This window comes from Brienomyrus brachyistius, chromosome 18 (genome assembly GCF_023856365.1).
Source record: "Brienomyrus brachyistius isolate T26 chromosome 18, BBRACH_0.4, whole genome shotgun sequence".
Classification (NCBI taxonomy): Eukaryota; Metazoa; Chordata; class Actinopteri; order Osteoglossiformes; family Mormyridae; genus Brienomyrus; species Brienomyrus brachyistius.
In genome coordinates this window covers 6284016-6299303 of record NC_064550.1, presented here as the reverse complement: position 1 = coordinate 6299303, position 15288 = coordinate 6284016, and the positions used below count along the sequence as shown (strand labels likewise).

General features: G+C 51.8%; 36 non-coding genes across 36 annotated transcripts; 18 read left to right on the top strand and 18 right to left on the bottom strand.

Annotated features, from left to right (window-relative positions):
* Positions 1-544: 544 nt before the first annotated feature.
* On the bottom strand, positions 545-616 carry trnae-cuc (transfer RNA glutamic acid (anticodon CUC)). Its single transcript has one exon. It is a non-coding gene; the product is annotated as a tRNA-Glu (tRNA).
* Positions 617-866: 250 nt separating this feature from the next.
* trnac-gca (transfer RNA cysteine (anticodon GCA)) lies at positions 867-938 on the top strand. The gene has a single exon. It is a non-coding gene; the product is annotated as a tRNA-Cys (tRNA).
* Positions 939-1497: 559 nt separating this feature from the next.
* trnan-guu (transfer RNA asparagine (anticodon GUU)) lies at positions 1498-1571 on the bottom strand. Its single transcript has one exon. It is a non-coding gene; the product is annotated as a tRNA-Asn (tRNA).
* Positions 1572-1684: 113 nt separating this feature from the next.
* trnak-cuu (transfer RNA lysine (anticodon CUU)) lies at positions 1685-1757 on the top strand. Its single transcript has one exon. It is a non-coding gene; the product is annotated as a tRNA-Lys (tRNA).
* Positions 1758-2149: 392 nt separating this feature from the next.
* trnae-cuc (transfer RNA glutamic acid (anticodon CUC)) lies at positions 2150-2221 on the bottom strand. The gene has a single exon. It is a non-coding gene; the product is annotated as a tRNA-Glu (tRNA).
* A 250-nt stretch (positions 2222-2471) lies between these two features.
* trnac-gca (transfer RNA cysteine (anticodon GCA)) lies at positions 2472-2543 on the top strand. The gene has a single exon. It is a non-coding gene; the product is annotated as a tRNA-Cys (tRNA).
* A 559-nt stretch (positions 2544-3102) lies between these two features.
* Positions 3103-3176, bottom strand: trnan-guu (transfer RNA asparagine (anticodon GUU)). The gene has a single exon. It is a non-coding gene; the product is annotated as a tRNA-Asn (tRNA).
* A 113-nt stretch (positions 3177-3289) lies between these two features.
* Positions 3290-3362, top strand: trnak-cuu (transfer RNA lysine (anticodon CUU)). Its single transcript has one exon. It is a non-coding gene; the product is annotated as a tRNA-Lys (tRNA).
* A 396-nt stretch (positions 3363-3758) lies between these two features.
* Positions 3759-3830, bottom strand: trnae-cuc (transfer RNA glutamic acid (anticodon CUC)). Its single transcript has one exon. It is a non-coding gene; the product is annotated as a tRNA-Glu (tRNA).
* Positions 3831-4080: 250 nt separating this feature from the next.
* On the top strand, positions 4081-4152 carry trnac-gca (transfer RNA cysteine (anticodon GCA)). Its single transcript has one exon. It is a non-coding gene; the product is annotated as a tRNA-Cys (tRNA).
* A 545-nt stretch (positions 4153-4697) lies between these two features.
* Positions 4698-4771, bottom strand: trnan-guu (transfer RNA asparagine (anticodon GUU)). Its single transcript has one exon. It is a non-coding gene; the product is annotated as a tRNA-Asn (tRNA).
* Positions 4772-4884: 113 nt separating this feature from the next.
* Positions 4885-4957, top strand: trnak-cuu (transfer RNA lysine (anticodon CUU)). The gene has a single exon. It is a non-coding gene; the product is annotated as a tRNA-Lys (tRNA).
* A 396-nt stretch (positions 4958-5353) lies between these two features.
* Positions 5354-5425, bottom strand: trnae-cuc (transfer RNA glutamic acid (anticodon CUC)). Its single transcript has one exon. It is a non-coding gene; the product is annotated as a tRNA-Glu (tRNA).
* A 250-nt stretch (positions 5426-5675) lies between these two features.
* Positions 5676-5747, top strand: trnac-gca (transfer RNA cysteine (anticodon GCA)). Its single transcript has one exon. It is a non-coding gene; the product is annotated as a tRNA-Cys (tRNA).
* A 559-nt stretch (positions 5748-6306) lies between these two features.
* Positions 6307-6380, bottom strand: trnan-guu (transfer RNA asparagine (anticodon GUU)). The gene has a single exon. It is a non-coding gene; the product is annotated as a tRNA-Asn (tRNA).
* A 113-nt stretch (positions 6381-6493) lies between these two features.
* trnak-cuu (transfer RNA lysine (anticodon CUU)) lies at positions 6494-6566 on the top strand. The gene has a single exon. It is a non-coding gene; the product is annotated as a tRNA-Lys (tRNA).
* Positions 6567-6962: 396 nt separating this feature from the next.
* Positions 6963-7034, bottom strand: trnae-uuc (transfer RNA glutamic acid (anticodon UUC)). Its single transcript has one exon. It is a non-coding gene; the product is annotated as a tRNA-Glu (tRNA).
* Positions 7035-7284: 250 nt separating this feature from the next.
* Positions 7285-7356, top strand: trnac-gca (transfer RNA cysteine (anticodon GCA)). The gene has a single exon. It is a non-coding gene; the product is annotated as a tRNA-Cys (tRNA).
* A 543-nt stretch (positions 7357-7899) lies between these two features.
* Positions 7900-7973, bottom strand: trnan-guu (transfer RNA asparagine (anticodon GUU)). The gene has a single exon. It is a non-coding gene; the product is annotated as a tRNA-Asn (tRNA).
* A 113-nt stretch (positions 7974-8086) lies between these two features.
* Positions 8087-8159, top strand: trnak-cuu (transfer RNA lysine (anticodon CUU)). The gene has a single exon. It is a non-coding gene; the product is annotated as a tRNA-Lys (tRNA).
* Positions 8160-8881: 722 nt separating this feature from the next.
* Positions 8882-8953, top strand: trnac-gca (transfer RNA cysteine (anticodon GCA)). The gene has a single exon. It is a non-coding gene; the product is annotated as a tRNA-Cys (tRNA).
* Positions 8954-9512: 559 nt separating this feature from the next.
* Positions 9513-9586, bottom strand: trnan-guu (transfer RNA asparagine (anticodon GUU)). Its single transcript has one exon. It is a non-coding gene; the product is annotated as a tRNA-Asn (tRNA).
* A 113-nt stretch (positions 9587-9699) lies between these two features.
* Positions 9700-9772, top strand: trnak-cuu (transfer RNA lysine (anticodon CUU)). The gene has a single exon. It is a non-coding gene; the product is annotated as a tRNA-Lys (tRNA).
* A 392-nt stretch (positions 9773-10164) lies between these two features.
* On the bottom strand, positions 10165-10236 carry trnae-cuc (transfer RNA glutamic acid (anticodon CUC)). The gene has a single exon. It is a non-coding gene; the product is annotated as a tRNA-Glu (tRNA).
* A 251-nt stretch (positions 10237-10487) lies between these two features.
* Positions 10488-10559, top strand: trnac-gca (transfer RNA cysteine (anticodon GCA)). Its single transcript has one exon. It is a non-coding gene; the product is annotated as a tRNA-Cys (tRNA).
* Positions 10560-11118: 559 nt separating this feature from the next.
* trnan-guu (transfer RNA asparagine (anticodon GUU)) lies at positions 11119-11192 on the bottom strand. The gene has a single exon. It is a non-coding gene; the product is annotated as a tRNA-Asn (tRNA).
* Positions 11193-11305: 113 nt separating this feature from the next.
* Positions 11306-11378, top strand: trnak-cuu (transfer RNA lysine (anticodon CUU)). Its single transcript has one exon. It is a non-coding gene; the product is annotated as a tRNA-Lys (tRNA).
* A 392-nt stretch (positions 11379-11770) lies between these two features.
* trnae-cuc (transfer RNA glutamic acid (anticodon CUC)) lies at positions 11771-11842 on the bottom strand. The gene has a single exon. It is a non-coding gene; the product is annotated as a tRNA-Glu (tRNA).
* A 251-nt stretch (positions 11843-12093) lies between these two features.
* Positions 12094-12165, top strand: trnac-gca (transfer RNA cysteine (anticodon GCA)). The gene has a single exon. It is a non-coding gene; the product is annotated as a tRNA-Cys (tRNA).
* A 559-nt stretch (positions 12166-12724) lies between these two features.
* trnan-guu (transfer RNA asparagine (anticodon GUU)) lies at positions 12725-12798 on the bottom strand. The gene has a single exon. It is a non-coding gene; the product is annotated as a tRNA-Asn (tRNA).
* A 113-nt stretch (positions 12799-12911) lies between these two features.
* trnak-cuu (transfer RNA lysine (anticodon CUU)) lies at positions 12912-12984 on the top strand. Its single transcript has one exon. It is a non-coding gene; the product is annotated as a tRNA-Lys (tRNA).
* Positions 12985-13376: 392 nt separating this feature from the next.
* trnae-cuc (transfer RNA glutamic acid (anticodon CUC)) lies at positions 13377-13448 on the bottom strand. Its single transcript has one exon. It is a non-coding gene; the product is annotated as a tRNA-Glu (tRNA).
* Positions 13449-13699: 251 nt separating this feature from the next.
* Positions 13700-13771, top strand: trnac-gca (transfer RNA cysteine (anticodon GCA)). Its single transcript has one exon. It is a non-coding gene; the product is annotated as a tRNA-Cys (tRNA).
* A 559-nt stretch (positions 13772-14330) lies between these two features.
* trnan-guu (transfer RNA asparagine (anticodon GUU)) lies at positions 14331-14404 on the bottom strand. Its single transcript has one exon. It is a non-coding gene; the product is annotated as a tRNA-Asn (tRNA).
* Positions 14405-14517: 113 nt separating this feature from the next.
* Positions 14518-14590, top strand: trnak-cuu (transfer RNA lysine (anticodon CUU)). Its single transcript has one exon. It is a non-coding gene; the product is annotated as a tRNA-Lys (tRNA).
* A 395-nt stretch (positions 14591-14985) lies between these two features.
* trnae-cuc (transfer RNA glutamic acid (anticodon CUC)) lies at positions 14986-15057 on the bottom strand. The gene has a single exon. It is a non-coding gene; the product is annotated as a tRNA-Glu (tRNA).
* Positions 15058-15288: the final 231 nt, after the last annotated feature.

Here is a 15288-nt window from a genome sequence, read left to right as displayed (position 1 = left end):
TTCGGAGTCAGAAGGCACTTCGCAGAGAAGAACCGGTTCAGAAAGTTGCCGGTCCAGAAGTCCTGCCATCTGTGTGTTGGCCCGGCTAGCTCAGTCGGTAGAGCATGAGACTCTTAATCTCAGGGTTGTGAATTCGAGCCCCACGCTGGGCGCTGTCTTCTTGGCGCATAGAAGCCCATCACCCTCCGAGACGTGAACATGAAGAGTCACGCCGTCAATAAAACTTGATCGTGACTCACTCTGCCTTCTTGTGTGAGGCCAGATAGGACCCGTGGCCTGCGTGGTGAATGCGCTGTGTTCTCCCATGCAAGTGGATGTCCGTGCTGTCGTGCAGCTCACTTGAAAATGCCCTGCTGCTCATTATATTGGCCAGGAGTGAAAAACAGAAGGGTGAGAAGGTAGCTGAGGGCGCGACTGCACTGGGAATGCTGTGAGGGCCTCGTTCAGGTCCTGGAAGTCAGAAGCTGGCCGTAAGGGTCACAATGGGAAGTGCAGGGAGAGACAAAAAAAAAAAAAAAAAAGAAGCCCAGAAAGACCCCCGGACTTCCCTGACCGGGAATCGAACCCGGGCCGTGGCGGTGAGAGCGCCAAATCCTGACCACTAGACCACCAGGGATCCCCCATGACAGTGCTTTGCGCCCTGTCATACAGAAATACTCACAGGTGCCCCTTCAGGTCAGACCTGGCAAAGCCTTCCGTCTTCAGGGCACATTTCGCCTATGTGCCGTACAGCACTGCCCTGTGTCTTAAAGGAGAAGTCGCTTTTTTTTTCATGACTGGGTTACAGCTTAATGCTGCATAAAGAGTAGCCACAGAGTGTGTCAAAGTGGCTTGTGTTTCCACCTCATCTCCTTTGCTCTGCCTGCGGGTGTATAGCTCAGTGGTAGAGCATTTGACTGCAGATCAAGAGGTCCTAGGTTCAAATCCTGGTGCCCCCTGCGCTGGTTCTCCTGAGTGCCATTCAGGCTGTGCTTCTTGCTGCCAGTATGGCGTTCCTTGCTGGTCCCCTTTGCTTGATGTGAGTGCTGGCAACGTGAAAGAGTGCCAGAGTCTTCCCCCCCAGCACGGTGCACCAAAAGGTGCTACTGGGGACCCATCCGGCGCTATGAAATCTCCCCTCGACGTGCTACACCCCAGCTACGACACGCCCGGAAAGCATTCCGTCTGCGATGCTGTAGAAGTGCATGGCGCTGCATTTTTTGTGCCATGTATACCACACGCAAATTTGTTGTTGTTTTAGCAGTTTTGGCGCAAGAGTGTTTTTTCCCAGAGACAAAGAAAGAAGAAATACAAAGTATTTTAGTGCAAAATTGTTTTAGTTGATTCACAGCGATATTCTTTTTTTGAGAGGCAAACTATAAAGAAAGCAAAGAGACTAACAAGTCTGGTAAAACTCTGATATTGCATGCTAGGATAATAGAGAAATAATGCAACGCACCATAAAGGGAGACTGATGGAGAGATCATCCGCTTCAAGTCAGAGAGGAAAAAGAGAGCACGTCCCCGGGTGGGTTTGAACCACCAACCTCTCGGTTAACAGCCGAGCGCGCTAACCGATTGCGCCACGGAGACAGCGAGTACATGAGCACAGCTCTGCTTTATGGGGTTCGGAGTCAGAAGGCACTTCGCAGAGAAGAACCGGTTCAGAAAGTTGCCGGTCCAGAAGCCCTGACATCTGTGTGTTGGCCTGGCTAGCTCAGTCGGTAGAGCATGAGACTCTTAATCTCAGGGTCGTGGGTTCGAGCCCCACGCTGGGCGCTGTCTTCTTGGCGCATAGAAGCCCATCACCCTCCGAGACGTGAACATGAAGAGTCACGCCGTCAATAAAACTTGATCGTGACTCACTCTGCCTTCTTGTGAGAGGCCGGATAGGACCCGTGGCCTGCGTGGTGAATGCGCTGTGTTCTCCCATGCAAGTGGATGTCCGTGCTGTCGTGCAGCTCACTTGAAAATGCCCTGCTGCTCATTATATTGGCCAGGAGTGAAAAACAGAAGGGTGAGAAGGTAGCTGAGGGCGCGACTGCACTGGGAATGCTGTGAGGGCCTCGTTCAGGTCCCGGAAGTCAGAAGCTGGCCGTAAGGGTCACAATGGGAAGTGCAGGGAGAGACAAAAAAAAAAAAAAAAAAGAAGCCCAGAAAGACCCCCGGACTTCCCTGACCGGGAATCGAACCCGGGCCGTGGCGGTGAGAGCGCCAAATCCTGACCACTAGACCACCAGGGATCCCCCATGACACTGCTTTGCGCCCTGTCATACAGAAATACTCACAGGTGCCCCTTCAGGTCAGACCTGGCAAAGCCTTCCGTCTTCAGGGCACATTTCGCCTATGTGCCGTACAGCACTGCCCTGTGTCTTAAAGGAGAAGTCGCTTTTTTTTTCATGACTGGGTTACAGCTTAATGCTGCATAAAGAGTAGCCACAGAGTGTGTCAAAGTGGCTTGTGTTTCCACCTCATCTCCTTTGCTCTGCCTGCGGGGGTATAGCTCAGTGGTAGAGCATTTGACTGCAGATCAAGAGGTCCTAGGTTCAAATCCTGGTGCCCCCTGCGCTGGTTCTCCTGAGTGCCATTCAGGCTGTGCTTCTTGCTGCCAGTATGGCGTTCCTTGCTGGTCCCCTTTGCTTGATGTGAGTGCTGGCAACGTGAAAGAGTGCCAGAGTCTTCCCCCCCAGCACGGTGCACCAAAAGGTGCTACTGGAGACCCATCCGGCGCTATGAAATCTCCCCTCGACGTGCTACACCCCAGCTACGACACGCCCGGAAAGCATTCCGTCTGCGATGCTGTAGAAGTGCATGGCGCTGCATTTTTTGTGCCATGTATACCACACGCAAATTTGTTGTTGTTTTAGCAGTTTTGGCGCAAGAGTGTTTTTTCCCAGAGACAAAGAAAGAAGAAAGACAAAGTATTTTAGTGCAAAATTGTTTTAGTTGATTCACAGCGATATTCTTTTTTTGAGAGGCAAACTATAAAGAAAGCAAAGAGACTAACAAGTCTGGTAAAACTCTGATATTGCATGCTAGGATAATAGAGAAATAATGCAACGCACCATAAAGGGAGACTGATGGAGAGATCATCCGCTTCAAGTCAGAGAGGAAAAAGAGAGCACGTCCCCGGGTGGGTTTGAACCACCAACCTCTCGGTTAACAGCCGAGCGCGCTAACCGATTGCGCCACGGAGACAGCGAGTACATGAGCACAGCTCTGCTTTATGGGGTTCGGAGTCAGAAGGCACTTCGCAGAGAAGAACCGGTTCAGAAAGTTGCCGGTCCAGAAGCCCTGACATCTGTGTGTTGGCCTGGCTAGCTCAGTCGGTAGAGCATGAGACTCTTAATCTCAGGGTCGTGGGTTCGAGCCCCACGCTGGGCGCTGTCTTCTTGGCGCATAGAAGCCCATCACCCTCCGAGACGTGAACATGAAGAGTCACGCCGTCAATAAAACTTGATCGTGACTCACTCTGCCTTCTTGTGAGAGGCCAGATAGGACCCGTGGCCTGCGTGGTGAATGCGCTGTGTTCTCCCATGCAAGTGGATGTCCGTGCTGTCGTGCAGATCACTTGAAAATGCCCTGCTGCTCATTATATTGGCCAGGAGTGAAAAACAGAAGGGTGAGAAGGTAGCTGAGGGCGCGACTGCACTGGGAATGCTGTGAGGGCCTCGTTCAGGTCCCGGAAGTCAGAAGCTGGCCGTAAGGGTCACAATGGGAAGTGCAGGGAGAGACAAAAAAAAAAAAAAAAAAAAAAGAAGCCCAGAAAGACCCCCAGAATTCCCTGACCGGGAATCGAACCCGGGCCGTGGCGGTGAGAGCGCCAAATCCTGACCACTAGACCACCAGGGATCCCCCATGACAGTGCTTTGCGCCCTGTCATACAGAAATACTCACAGGTGCCCCTTCAGGTCAGACCTGGCAAAGCCTTCCGTCTTCAGGGCACATTTCGCCTATGTGCCGTACAGCACTGCCCTGTGTCTTAAAGGAGAAGTCGCTTTTTTTTTCATGACTGGGTTACAGCTTAATGCTGCATAAAGAGTAGCCACAGAGTGTGTCAAAGTGGCTTGTGTTTCCACCTCATCTCCTTTGCTCTGCCTGCGGGGGTATAGCTCAGTGGTAGAGCATTTGACTGCAGATCAAGAGGTCCTAGGTTCAAATCCTGGTGCCCCCTGCGCTGGTTCTCCTGAGTGCCATTCAGGCTGTGCTTCTTGCTGCCAGTATGGCGTTCCTTGCTGGTCCCCTTTGCTTGATGTGAGTGCTGGCAACGTGAAAGAGTGCCAGAGTCTTCCCCCCCAGCACGGTGCACCAAAAGGTGCTACTGGGGACCCATCCGGCGCTATGAAATCTCCCCTCGACGTGCTACACGCCCGGAAAGCATTCCGTCTGCGATGCTGTAGAAGTGCATGGCGCTGCATTTTTTGTGCCATGTATACCACACGCAAATTTGTTGTTGTTTTAGCAGTTTTGGCGCAAGAGTGTTTTTTCCCAGAGACAAAGAAAGAAGAAAGACAAAGTATTTTAGTGCAAAATTGTTTTAGTTGATTCACAGCGATATTCTTTTTTTGAGAGGCAAACTATAAAGAAAGCAAAGAGACTAACAAGTCTGGTAAAACTCTGATATTGCATGCTAGGATAATAGAGAAATAATGCAACGCACCATAAAGGGAGACTGATGGAGAGATCATCCGCTTCAAGTCAGAGAGGAAAAAGAGAGCACGTCCCCGGGTGGGTTTGAACCACCAACCTCTCGGTTAACAGCCGAGCGCGCTAACCGATTGCGCCACGGAGACAGCGAGTACATGAGCACAGCTGTGCTTTATGGGGTTCGGAGTCAGAAGGCACTTCGCAGAGAAGAACCGGTTCAGAAAGTTGCCGGTCCAGAAGCCCCGACATCTGTGTGTTGGCCCGGCTAGCTCAGTCGGTAGAGCATGAGACTCTTAATCTCAGGGTCGTGGGTTCGAGCCCCACGCTGGGCGCTGTCTTCTTGGCGCTTAGAAGCCCATCGCCCTCCGAGACGTGAACATGAAGAGTCACGCCGTCAATAAAACTTGATCGTGACTCACTCTGCCTTCTTGTGAGAGGCCAGATAGGACCCGTGGCCTGCGTGGTGAATGCGCTGTGTTCTCCCATGCAAGTGGATGCCCGTGCTGTCGTGCAGCTCACTTGAAAATGCCCTGCTGCTCATTATATTGGCCAGGAGTGAAAAACAGAAGGGTGAGAAGGTAGCTGAGGGCGCGACTGCACTGGGAATGCTGTGAGGGCCTCGTTCAGGTCCCGGAAGTCAGAAGCTGGCCGTAAGGGTCACAATGGGAAGTGCAGGGAGAGACAAAAAAAAAAAAAAAAAAACAAGAAGCCCAGAAAGACCCCCGGACTTCCCTGACCGGGAATCGAACCCGGGCCGTGGCGGTGAGAGCGCCAAATCCTGACCACTAGACCACCAGGGATCCCCCATGACAGTGCTTTGCGCCCTGTCATACAGAAATACTCACAGGTGCCCCTTCAGGTCAGACCTGGCAAAGCCTTCCGTCTTCAGGGCACATTTCGCCTATGTGCCGTACAGCACTGCCCTGTGTCTTAAAGGAGAAGTCGCTTTTTTTTTCATGACTGGGTTACAGCTTAATGCTGCATAAAGAGTAGCCACAGAGTGTGTCAAAGTGGCTTGTGTTTCCACCTCATCTCCTTTGCTCTGCCTGCGGGGGTATAGCTCAGTGGTAGAGCATTTGACTGCAGATCAAGAGGTCCTAGGTTCAAATCCTGGTGCCCCCTGCGCTGGTTCTCCTGAGTGCCATTCAGGCTGTGCTTCTTGCTGCCAGTATGGCGTTCCTTGCTGGTCCCCTTTGCTTGATGTGAGTGCTGGCAACGTGAAAGAGTGCCAGAGTCTTCCCCCCCAGCACGGTGCACCAAAAGGTGCTACTGGGGACCCATCCGGCGCTATGAAATCTCCCCTCGACGTGCTACACCCCAGCTACGACACGCCCGGAAAGCATTCCGTCTGCGATGCTGTAGAAGTGCATGGCGCTGCATTTTTTGTGCCATGTATACCACACGCAAATTTGTTGTTGTTTTAGCAGTTTTGGCGCAAGAGTGTTTTTTCCCAGAGACAAAGAAAGAAGAAAGACAAAGTATTTTAGTGCAAAATTGTTTTAGTTGATTCACAGCGATATTCTTTTTTTGAGAGGCAAACTATAAAGAAAGCAAAGAGACTAACAAGTCTGGTAAAACTCTGATATTGCATGCTAGGATAATAGAGAAATAATGCAACGCACCATAAAGGGAGACTGATGGAGAGATCATCCGCTTCAAGTCAGAGAGGAAAAAGAGAGCACGTCCCCGGGTGGGTTTGAACCACCAACCTCTCGGTTAACAGCCGAGCGCGCTAACCGATTGCGCCACGGAGACAGCGAGTACATGAGCACAGCTGTGCTTTATGGGGTTCGGAGTCAGAAGGCACTTCGCAGAGAAGAACCGGTTCAGAAAGTTGCCGGTCCAGAAGCCCCGACATCTGTGTGTTGGCCCGGCTAGCTCAGTCGGTAGAGCATGAGACTCTTAATCTCAGGGTCGTGGGTTCGAGCCCCACGCTGGGCGCTGTCTTCTTGGCGCTTAGAAGCCCATCGCCCTCCGAGACGTGAACATGAAGAGTCACGCCGTCAATAAAACTTGATCGTGACTCACTCTGCCTTCTTGTGAGAGGCCAGATAGGACCCGTGGCCTGCGTGGTGAATGCGCTGTGTTCTCCCATGCAAGTGGATGTCCGTGCTGTCGTGCAGCTCACTTGAAAATGCCCTGCTGCTCATTATATTGGCCAGGAGTGAAAAACAGAAGGGTGAGAAGGTAGCTGAGGGCGCGACTGCACTGGGAATGCTGTGAGGGCCTCGTTCAGGTCCCGGAAGTCAGAAGCTGGCCGTAAGGGTCACAATGGGAAGTGCAGGGAGAGACAAAAAAAAAAAAAAAAAAACAAGAAGCCCAGAAAGACCCCCGGACTTCCCTGACCGGGAATCGAACCCGGGCCGTGGCGGTGAAAGCGCCAAATCCTGACCACTAGACCACCAGGGATCCCCCATGACAGTGCTTTGCGCCCTGTCATACAGAAATACTCACAGGTGCCCCTTCAGGTCAGACCTGGCAAAGCCTTCCGTCTTCAGGGCACATTTCGCCTATGTGCCGTACAGCACTGCCCTGTGTCTTAAAGGAGAAGTCGCTTTTTTTTTCATGACTGGGTTACAGCTTAATGCTGCATAAAGAGTAGCCACAGAGTGTGTCAAAGTGGCTTGTGTTTCCACCTCATCTCCTTTGCTCTGCCTGCGGGGGTATAGCTCAGTGGTAGAGCATTTGACTGCAGATCAAGAGGTCCTAGGTTCAAATCCTGGTGCCCCCTGCGCTGGTTCTCCTGAGTGCCGTTCAGGCTGTGCTTCTTGCTGCCAGTATGGCGTTCCTTGCTGGTCCCCTTTGCTTGATGTGAGTGCTGGCAACGTGAAAGAGTGCCAGAGTCTTCCCCCCCAGCACGGTGCACCAAAAGGTGCTACTGGGGACCCATCCGGCGCTATGAAATCTCCCCTCGACGTGCTACACCCCAGCTACGACACGCCCGGAAAGCATTCCGTCTGCAATGCTGTAGAAGTGCATGGCGCTGCGTTTTTTGTGCCATGTATACCACACGCAAATTTGTTGTTGTTTTAGCAGTTTTGGCGCAAGAGTGTTTTTTCCCAGAGACAAAGAAAGAAGAAAGACAAAGTATTTTAGTGCAAAATTGTTTTAGTTGATTCACAGCGATATTCTTTTTTTGAGAGGCAAACTATAAAGAAAGCAAAGAGACTAACAAGTCTGGTAAAACTCTGATATTGCATGCTAGGATAATAGAGAAATAATGCAACGCACCATAAAGGGAGACTGCTTCAAGTCAGAGAGGAAAAAGAGAGCACGTCCCCGGGTGGGTTTGAACCACCAACCTCTCGGTTAACAGCCGAGCGCGCTAACCGATTGCGCCACGGAGACAGCGAGTACATGAGCACAGCTCTGCTTTATGGGGTTCGGAGTCAGAAGGCACTTCGCAGAGAAGAACCGGTTCAGAAAGTTGCCGGTCCAGAAGCCCTGACATCTGTGTGTTGGCCTGGCTAGCTCAGTCGGTAGAGCATGAGACTCTTAATCTCAGGGTCGTGGGTTCGAGCCCCACGCTGGGCGCTGTCTTCTTGGCACATAGAAGCCCATCACCCTCCGAGACGTGAACATGAAGGGTCACGCCGTCAATAAAACTTGATCGTGACTCACTCTGCCTTCTTGTGAGAGGCCAGATAGGACCCGTGGCCTGCGTGGTGAATGCGCTGTGTTCTCCCATGCAAGTGGATGTCCGTGCTGTCGTGCAGCTCACTTGAAAATGCCCTGCTGCTCATTATATTGGCCAGGAGTGAAAAACAGTAGGGTGAGAAGGTAGCTGAGGGCGCGACTGCACTGGGAATGCTGTGAGGGCCTCGTTCAGGTCCCGGAAGTCAGAAGCTGGCCGTAAGGGTCACAATGGGAAGTGCAGGGAGAGACAAAAAAAAAAAAAAAAAAAAAAAAAGAAGCCCAGAAAGACCCCCGGACTTCCCTAACCGGGAATCGAACCCGGGCCGTGGTGGTGAGAGCGCCAAATCCTGACCACTAGACCACCAGGGATCCCCCATGACAGTGCTTTGCGCCCTGTCATACAGAAATACTCACAGGTGCCCCTTCAGGTCAGACCTGGCAAAGCCTTCCGTCTTCAGGGCACATTTCGCCTATGTGCCGTACAGCACTGCCCTGTGTCTTAAAGGAGAAGTCGCTTTTTTTTTGATGACTGGGTTACAGCTTAATGCTGCATAAAGAGTAGCCACAGAGTGTGTCAAAGTGGCTTGTGTTTCCACCTCATCTCCTTTGCTCTGCCTGCGGGGGGTAAAGCTCAGTGGTAGAGCATTTGACTGCAGGTCAAGAGGTCCTAGGTTCAAATCCTGGTGCCCCCTGCGCTGGTTCTCCTGAGTGCCATTCAGGCTGTGCTTCTTGCTGCCAGTATGGCGTTCCTTGCTGGTCCCCTTTGCTTGATGTGAGTGCTGGCAACGTGAAAGAGTGCCAGAGTCTTCCCCCCCAGCACGGTGCACCAAAAGGTGCTACTGGGGACCCATCCGGCGCTATGAAATCTCCCCTCGACGTGCTACACCCCAGCTACGACACGCCCGGAAAGCATTCCGTCTGCGATGCTGTAGAAGTGCATGGCGCTGCGTTTTTTGTGCCATGTATACCACACGCAAATTTGTTGTTGTTTTAGCAGTTTTGGCGCAAGAGTGTTTTTTCCCAGAGACAAAGAAAGAAGAAAGACAAAGTATTTTAGTGCAAAATTGTTTTAGTTGATTCACAGCGATATTCTTTTTTTGAGAGGCAAACTATAAAGAAAGCAAAGAGACTAACAAGTCTGGTAAAACTCTGATATTGCATGCTAGGATAATAGAGAAATAATGCAACGCACCATAAAGGGAGACTGATGGAGAGATCATCCGCTTCAAGTCAGAGAGGAAAAAGAGAGCACGTCCCCAGGTGGGTTTGAACCACCAACCTCTCGGTTAACAGCCGAGCGCGCTAACCGATTGCGCCACGGAGACAGCGAGTACATGAGCACAGCTGTGCTTTATGGGGTTCGGAGTCAGAAGGCACTTCGCAGAGAAGAACCGGTTCAGAATGTTGCCGGTCCAGAAGCCCTGACATCTGTATGTTGGCCCGGCTAGCTCAGTCGGTAGAGCATGAGACTCTTAATCTCAGGGTCGTGGGTTCGAGCCCCACGCTGGGCGCTGTCTTCTTGGCGCATAGAAGCCCATCACCCTCCGAGACGTGAACATGAAGAGTCACGCCGTCAATAAAACTTGATCGTGACTCACTCTGCCTTCTTGTGAGAGGCCAGATAGGACCCGTGGCCTGCGTGGTGAATGCGCTGTGTTCTCCCATGCAAGTGGATGTCCGTGCTGTCGTGCAGCTCACTTGAAAATGCCCTGCTGCTCATTATATTGGCCAGGAGTGAAAAACAGAAGGGTGAGAAGGTAGCTGAGGGCGTGACTGCACTGGGAATGCTGTGAGGGCCTCGTTCAGGTCCCGGAAGTCAGAAGCTGGCCGTAAGGGTCACAATGGGAAGTGCAGGGAGAGACAAAAAAAAAAAAAAAAAAGAAGCCCAGAAAGACCCCCGGACTTCCCTGACCGGGAATCGAACCCGGGCCATGGCGGTGAGAGCGCCAAATCCTGACCACTAGACCACCAGGGATCCCCCATGACAGTGCTTTGCGCCCTGTCATACAGAAATACTCACAGGTGCCCCTTCAGGTCAGACCTGGCAAAGCCTTCCGTCTTCAGGGCACATTTCGCCTATGTGCCGTACAGCACTGCCCTGTGTCTTAAAGGAGAAGTCGCTTTTTTTTTCATGACTGGGTTACAGCTTAATGCTGCATAAAGAGTAGCCACAGAGTGTGTCAAAGTGGCTTGTGTTTCCACCTCATCTCCTTTGCTCTGCCTGCGGGGGGTATAGCTCAGTGGTAGAGCATTTGACTGCAGATCAAGAGGTCCTAGGTTCAAATCCTGGTGCCCCCTGCGCTGGTTCTCCTGAGTGCCATTCAGGCTGTGCTTCTTGCTGCCAGTATGGCGTTCCTTGCTGGTCCCCTTTGCTTGATGTGAGTGCTGGCAACGTGAAAGAGTGCCAGAGTCTTCCCCCCCAGCACGGTGCACCAAAAGGTGCTACTGGGGACCCATCCGGCGCTATGAAATCTCCCCTCGACGTGCTACACCCCAGCTACGACACGCCCGGAAAGCATTCCGTCTGCGATGCTGTAGAAGTGCATGGCGCTGTGTTTTTTGTGCCATGTATACCACACGCAAATTTGTTGTTGTTTTAGCAGTTTTGGCGCAAGAGTGTTTTTTCCCAGAGACAAAGAAAGAAGAAAGACAAAGTATTTTAGTGCAAAATTGTTTTAGTTGATTCACAGCGATATTCTTTTTTTGAGAGGCAAACTATAAAGAAAGCAAAGAGACTAACAAGTCTGGTAAAACTCTGATATTGCATGCTAGGATAATAGAGAAATAATGCAACGCACCATAAAGGGAGACTGATGGAGAGATCATCCGCTTCAAGTCAGAGAGGAAAAAGAGAGCACGTCCCCAGGTGGGTTTGAACCACCAACCTCTCGGTTAACAGCCGAGCGCGCTAACCGATTGCGCCACGGAGACAGCGAGTACATGAGCACAGCTGTGCTTTATGGGGTTCGGAGTCAGAAGGCACTTCGCAGAGAAGAACCGGTTCAGAAAGTTGCCGGTCCAGAAGCCCTGACATCTGTATGTTGGCCCGGCTAGCTCAGTCGGTAGAGCATGAGACTCTTAATCTCAGGGTCGTGGGTTCGAGCCCCACGCTGGGCGCTGTCTTCTTGGCGCATAGAAGCCCATCACCCTCCGAGACGTGAACATGAAGAGTCACGCCGTCAATAAAACTTGATCGTGACTCACTCTGCCTTCTTGTGAGAGGCCAGATAGGACCCGTGGCCTGCGTGGTGAATGCGCTGTGTTCTCCCATGCAAGTGGATGTCCGTGCTGTCGTGCAGCTCACTTGAAAATGCCCTGCTGCTCATTATATTGGCCAGGAGTGAAAAACAGAAGGGTGAGAAGGTAGCTGAGGGCGTGACTGCACTGGGAATGCTGTGAGGGCCTCGTTCAGGTCCCGGAAGTCAGAAGCTGGCCGTAAGGGTCACAATGGGAAGTGCAGGGAGAGACAAAAAAAAAAAAAAAAAAGAAGCCCAGAAAGACCCCCGGACTTCCCTGACCGGGAATCGAACCCGGGCCGTGGCGGTGAGAGCGCCAAATCCTGACCACTAGACCACCAGGGATCCCCCATGACAGTGCTTTGCGCCCTGTCATACAGAAATACTCACAGGTGCCCCTTCAGGTCAGACCTGGCAAAGCCTTCCGTCTTCAGGGCACATTTCGCCTATGTGCCGTACAGCACTGCCCTGTGTCTTAAAGGAGAAGTCGCTTTTTTTTTCATGACTGGGTTACAGCTTAATGCTGCATAAAGAGTAGCCACAGAGTGTGTCAAAGTGGCTTGTGTTTCCACCTCATCTCCTTTGCTCTGCCTGCGGGGGGTATAGCTCAGTGGTAGAGCATTTGACTGCAGATCAAGAGGTCCTAGGTTCAAATCCTGGTGCCCCCTGCGCTGGTTCTCCTGAGTGCCATTCAGGCTGTGCTTCTTGCTGCCAGTATGGCGTTCCTTGCTGGTCCCCTTTGCTTGATGTGAGTGCTGGCAACGTGAAAGAGTGCCAGAGTCTTCCCCCCCAGCACGGTGCACCAAAAGGTGCTACTGGGGACCCATCCGGCGCTATGAAATCTCCCCTCGACGTGCTACACCCCAGCTACGACACGCCCGGAAAGCATTCCGTCTGCGATGCTGTAGAAGTGCATGGCGCTGTGTTTTTTGTGCCATGTATACCACACGCAAATTTGTTGTTGTTTTAGCAGTTTTGGCGCAAGAGTGTTTTTTCCCAGAGACAAAGAAAGAAGAAAGACAAAGTATTTTAGTGCAAAATTGTTTTAGTTGATTCACAGCGATATTCTTTTTTTGAGAGGCAAACTATAAAGAAAGCAAAGAGACTAACAAGTCTGGTAAAACTCTGATATTGCATGCTAGGATAATAGAGAAATAATGCAACGCACCATAAAGGGAGACTGATGGAGAGATCATCCGCTTCAAGTCAGAGAGGAAAAAGAGAGCACGTCCCCAGGTGGGTTTGAACCACCAACCTCTCGGTTAACAGCCGAGCGCGCTAACCGATTGCGCCACGGAGACAGCGAGTACATGAGCACAGCTGTGCTTTATGGGGTTCGGAGTCAGAAGGCACTTCGCAGAGAAGAACCGGTTCAGAAAGTTGCCGGTCCAGAAGCCCTGACATCTGTGTGTTGGCCCGGCTAGCTCAGTCGGTAGAGCATGAGACTCTTAATCTCAGGGTCGTGGGTTCGAGCCCCACGCTGGGCGCTGTCTTCTTGGCGCATAGAAGCCCATCACCCTCCGAGACGTGAACATGAAGAGTCACGCCGTCAATAAAACTTGATCGTGACTCACTCTGCCTTCTTGTGAGAGGCCAGATAGGACCCGTGGCCTGCGTGGTGAATGCGCTGTGTTCTCCCATGCAAGTGGATGTCCGTGCTGTCGTGCAGCTCACTTGAAAATGCCCTGCTGCTCATTATATTGGCCAGGAGTGAAAAACAGAAGGGTGAGAAGGTAGCTGAGGGCGTGACTGCACTGGGAATGCTGTGAGGGCCTCGTTCAGGTCCCGGAAGTCAGAAGCTGGCCGTAAGGGTCACAATGGGAAGTGCAGGGAGAGACAAAAAAAAAAAAAAAAAAGAAGCCCAGAAAGACCCCTGGACTTCCCTGACCGGGAATCGAACCCGGGCCGTGGCGGTGAGAGCGCCAAATCCTGACCACTAGACCACCAGGGATCCCCCATGACAGTGCTTTGCGCCCTGTCATACAGAAATACTCACAGGTGCCCCTTCAGGTCAGACCTGGCAAAGCCTTCCGTCTTCAGGGCACATTTCGCCTATGTGCCGTACAGCACTGCCCTGTGTCTTAAAGGAGAAGTCGCTTTTTTTTTCATGACTGGGTTACAGCTTAATGCTGCATAAAGAGTAGCCACAGAGTGTGTCAAAGTGGCTTGTGTTTCCACCTCATCTCCTTTGCTCTGCCTGCGGGGGGTATAGCTCAGTGGTAGAGCATTTGACTGCAGATCAAGAGGTCCTAGGTTCAAATCCTGGTGCCCCCTGCGCTGGTTCTCCTGAGTGCCATTCAGGCTGTGCTTCTTGCTGCCAGTATGGCGTTCCTTGCTGGTCCCCTTTGCTTGATGTGAGTGCTGGCAACGTGAAAGAGTGCCAGAGTCTTCCCCCCCAGCACGGTGCACCAAAAGGTGCTACTGGGGACCCATCCGGCGCTATGAAATCTCCCCTCGACGTGCTACACCCCAGCTACGACACGCCCGGAAAGCATTCCGTCTGCGATGCTGTAGAAGTGCATGGCACTGCATTTTTTGTGCCATGTATACCACACGCAAATTTGTTGTTGTTTTAGCAGTTTTGGCGCAAGAGTGTTTTTTCCCAGAGACAAAGAAAGAAGAAAGACAAAGTATTTTAGTGCAAAATTGTTTTAGTTGATTCACAGCGATATTCTTTTTTTGAGAGGCAAACTATAAAGAAAGCAAAGAGACTAACAAGTCTGGTAAAACTCTGATATTGCATGCTAGGATAATAGAGAAATAATGCAACGCACCATAAAGGGAGACTGATGGAGACATCATCCGCTTCAAGTCAGAGAGGAAAAAGAGAGCACGTCCCCGGGTGGGTTTGAACCACCAACCTCTCGGTTAACAGCCGAGCGCGCTAACCGATTGCGCCACGGAGACAGCGAGTACATGAGCACAGCTGTGCTTTATGGGGTTCGGAGTCAGAAGGCACTTCGCAGAGAAGAACCGGTTCAGAAAGTTGCCGGTCCAGAATCCCTGACATCTGTGTGTTGGCCCGGCTAGCTCAGTCGGTAGAGCATGAGACTCTTAATCTCAGGGTCGTGGGTTCGAGCCCCACGCTGGGCGCTGTCTTCTTGGCGCATAGAAGCCCATCACCCTCCGAGACGTGAACATGAAGAGTCACGCCGTCAATAAAACTTGATCGTGACTCACTCTGCCATCTTGTGAGAGGCCAGATAGGACCCGTGGCCTGCGTGGTGAATGCGCTGTGTTCTCCCATGCAAGTGGATGTCCGTGCTGTCGTGCAGCTCACTTGAAAATGCCCTGCTGCTCATTATATTGGCCAGGAGTGAAAAACAGAAGGGTGAGAAGGTAGCTGAGGGCGCGACTGCACTGGGAATGCTGTGAGGGCCTCGTTCAGGTCCCGGAAGTCAGAAGCTGGCCGTAAGGGTCACAATGGGAAATGCAGGGAGAGACAAAAAAAAAAAAAAAAAAAAAGAAGCCCAGAAAGACCCCCGGACTTCCCTGACCGGGAATCGAACCCGGGCCGTGGCGGTGAGAGCGCCAAATCCTGACCACTAGACCACCAGGGATCCCCCATGACAGTGCTTTGCGCCCTGTCATACAGAAATACTCACAGGTGCCCCTTCAGGTCAGACCTGGCAAAACCTTCCGTCTTCAGGGCACATTTCGCCTATGTGCCGTACAGCACTGCCCTGTGTCTTAAAGGAGAAGTCGCTTTTTTTTTCATGACTGGGTTACAGCTTAATGCTGCATAAAGAGTAGCCACAGAGTGTGTCAAAGTGGCTTGTGTTTCCACCTCA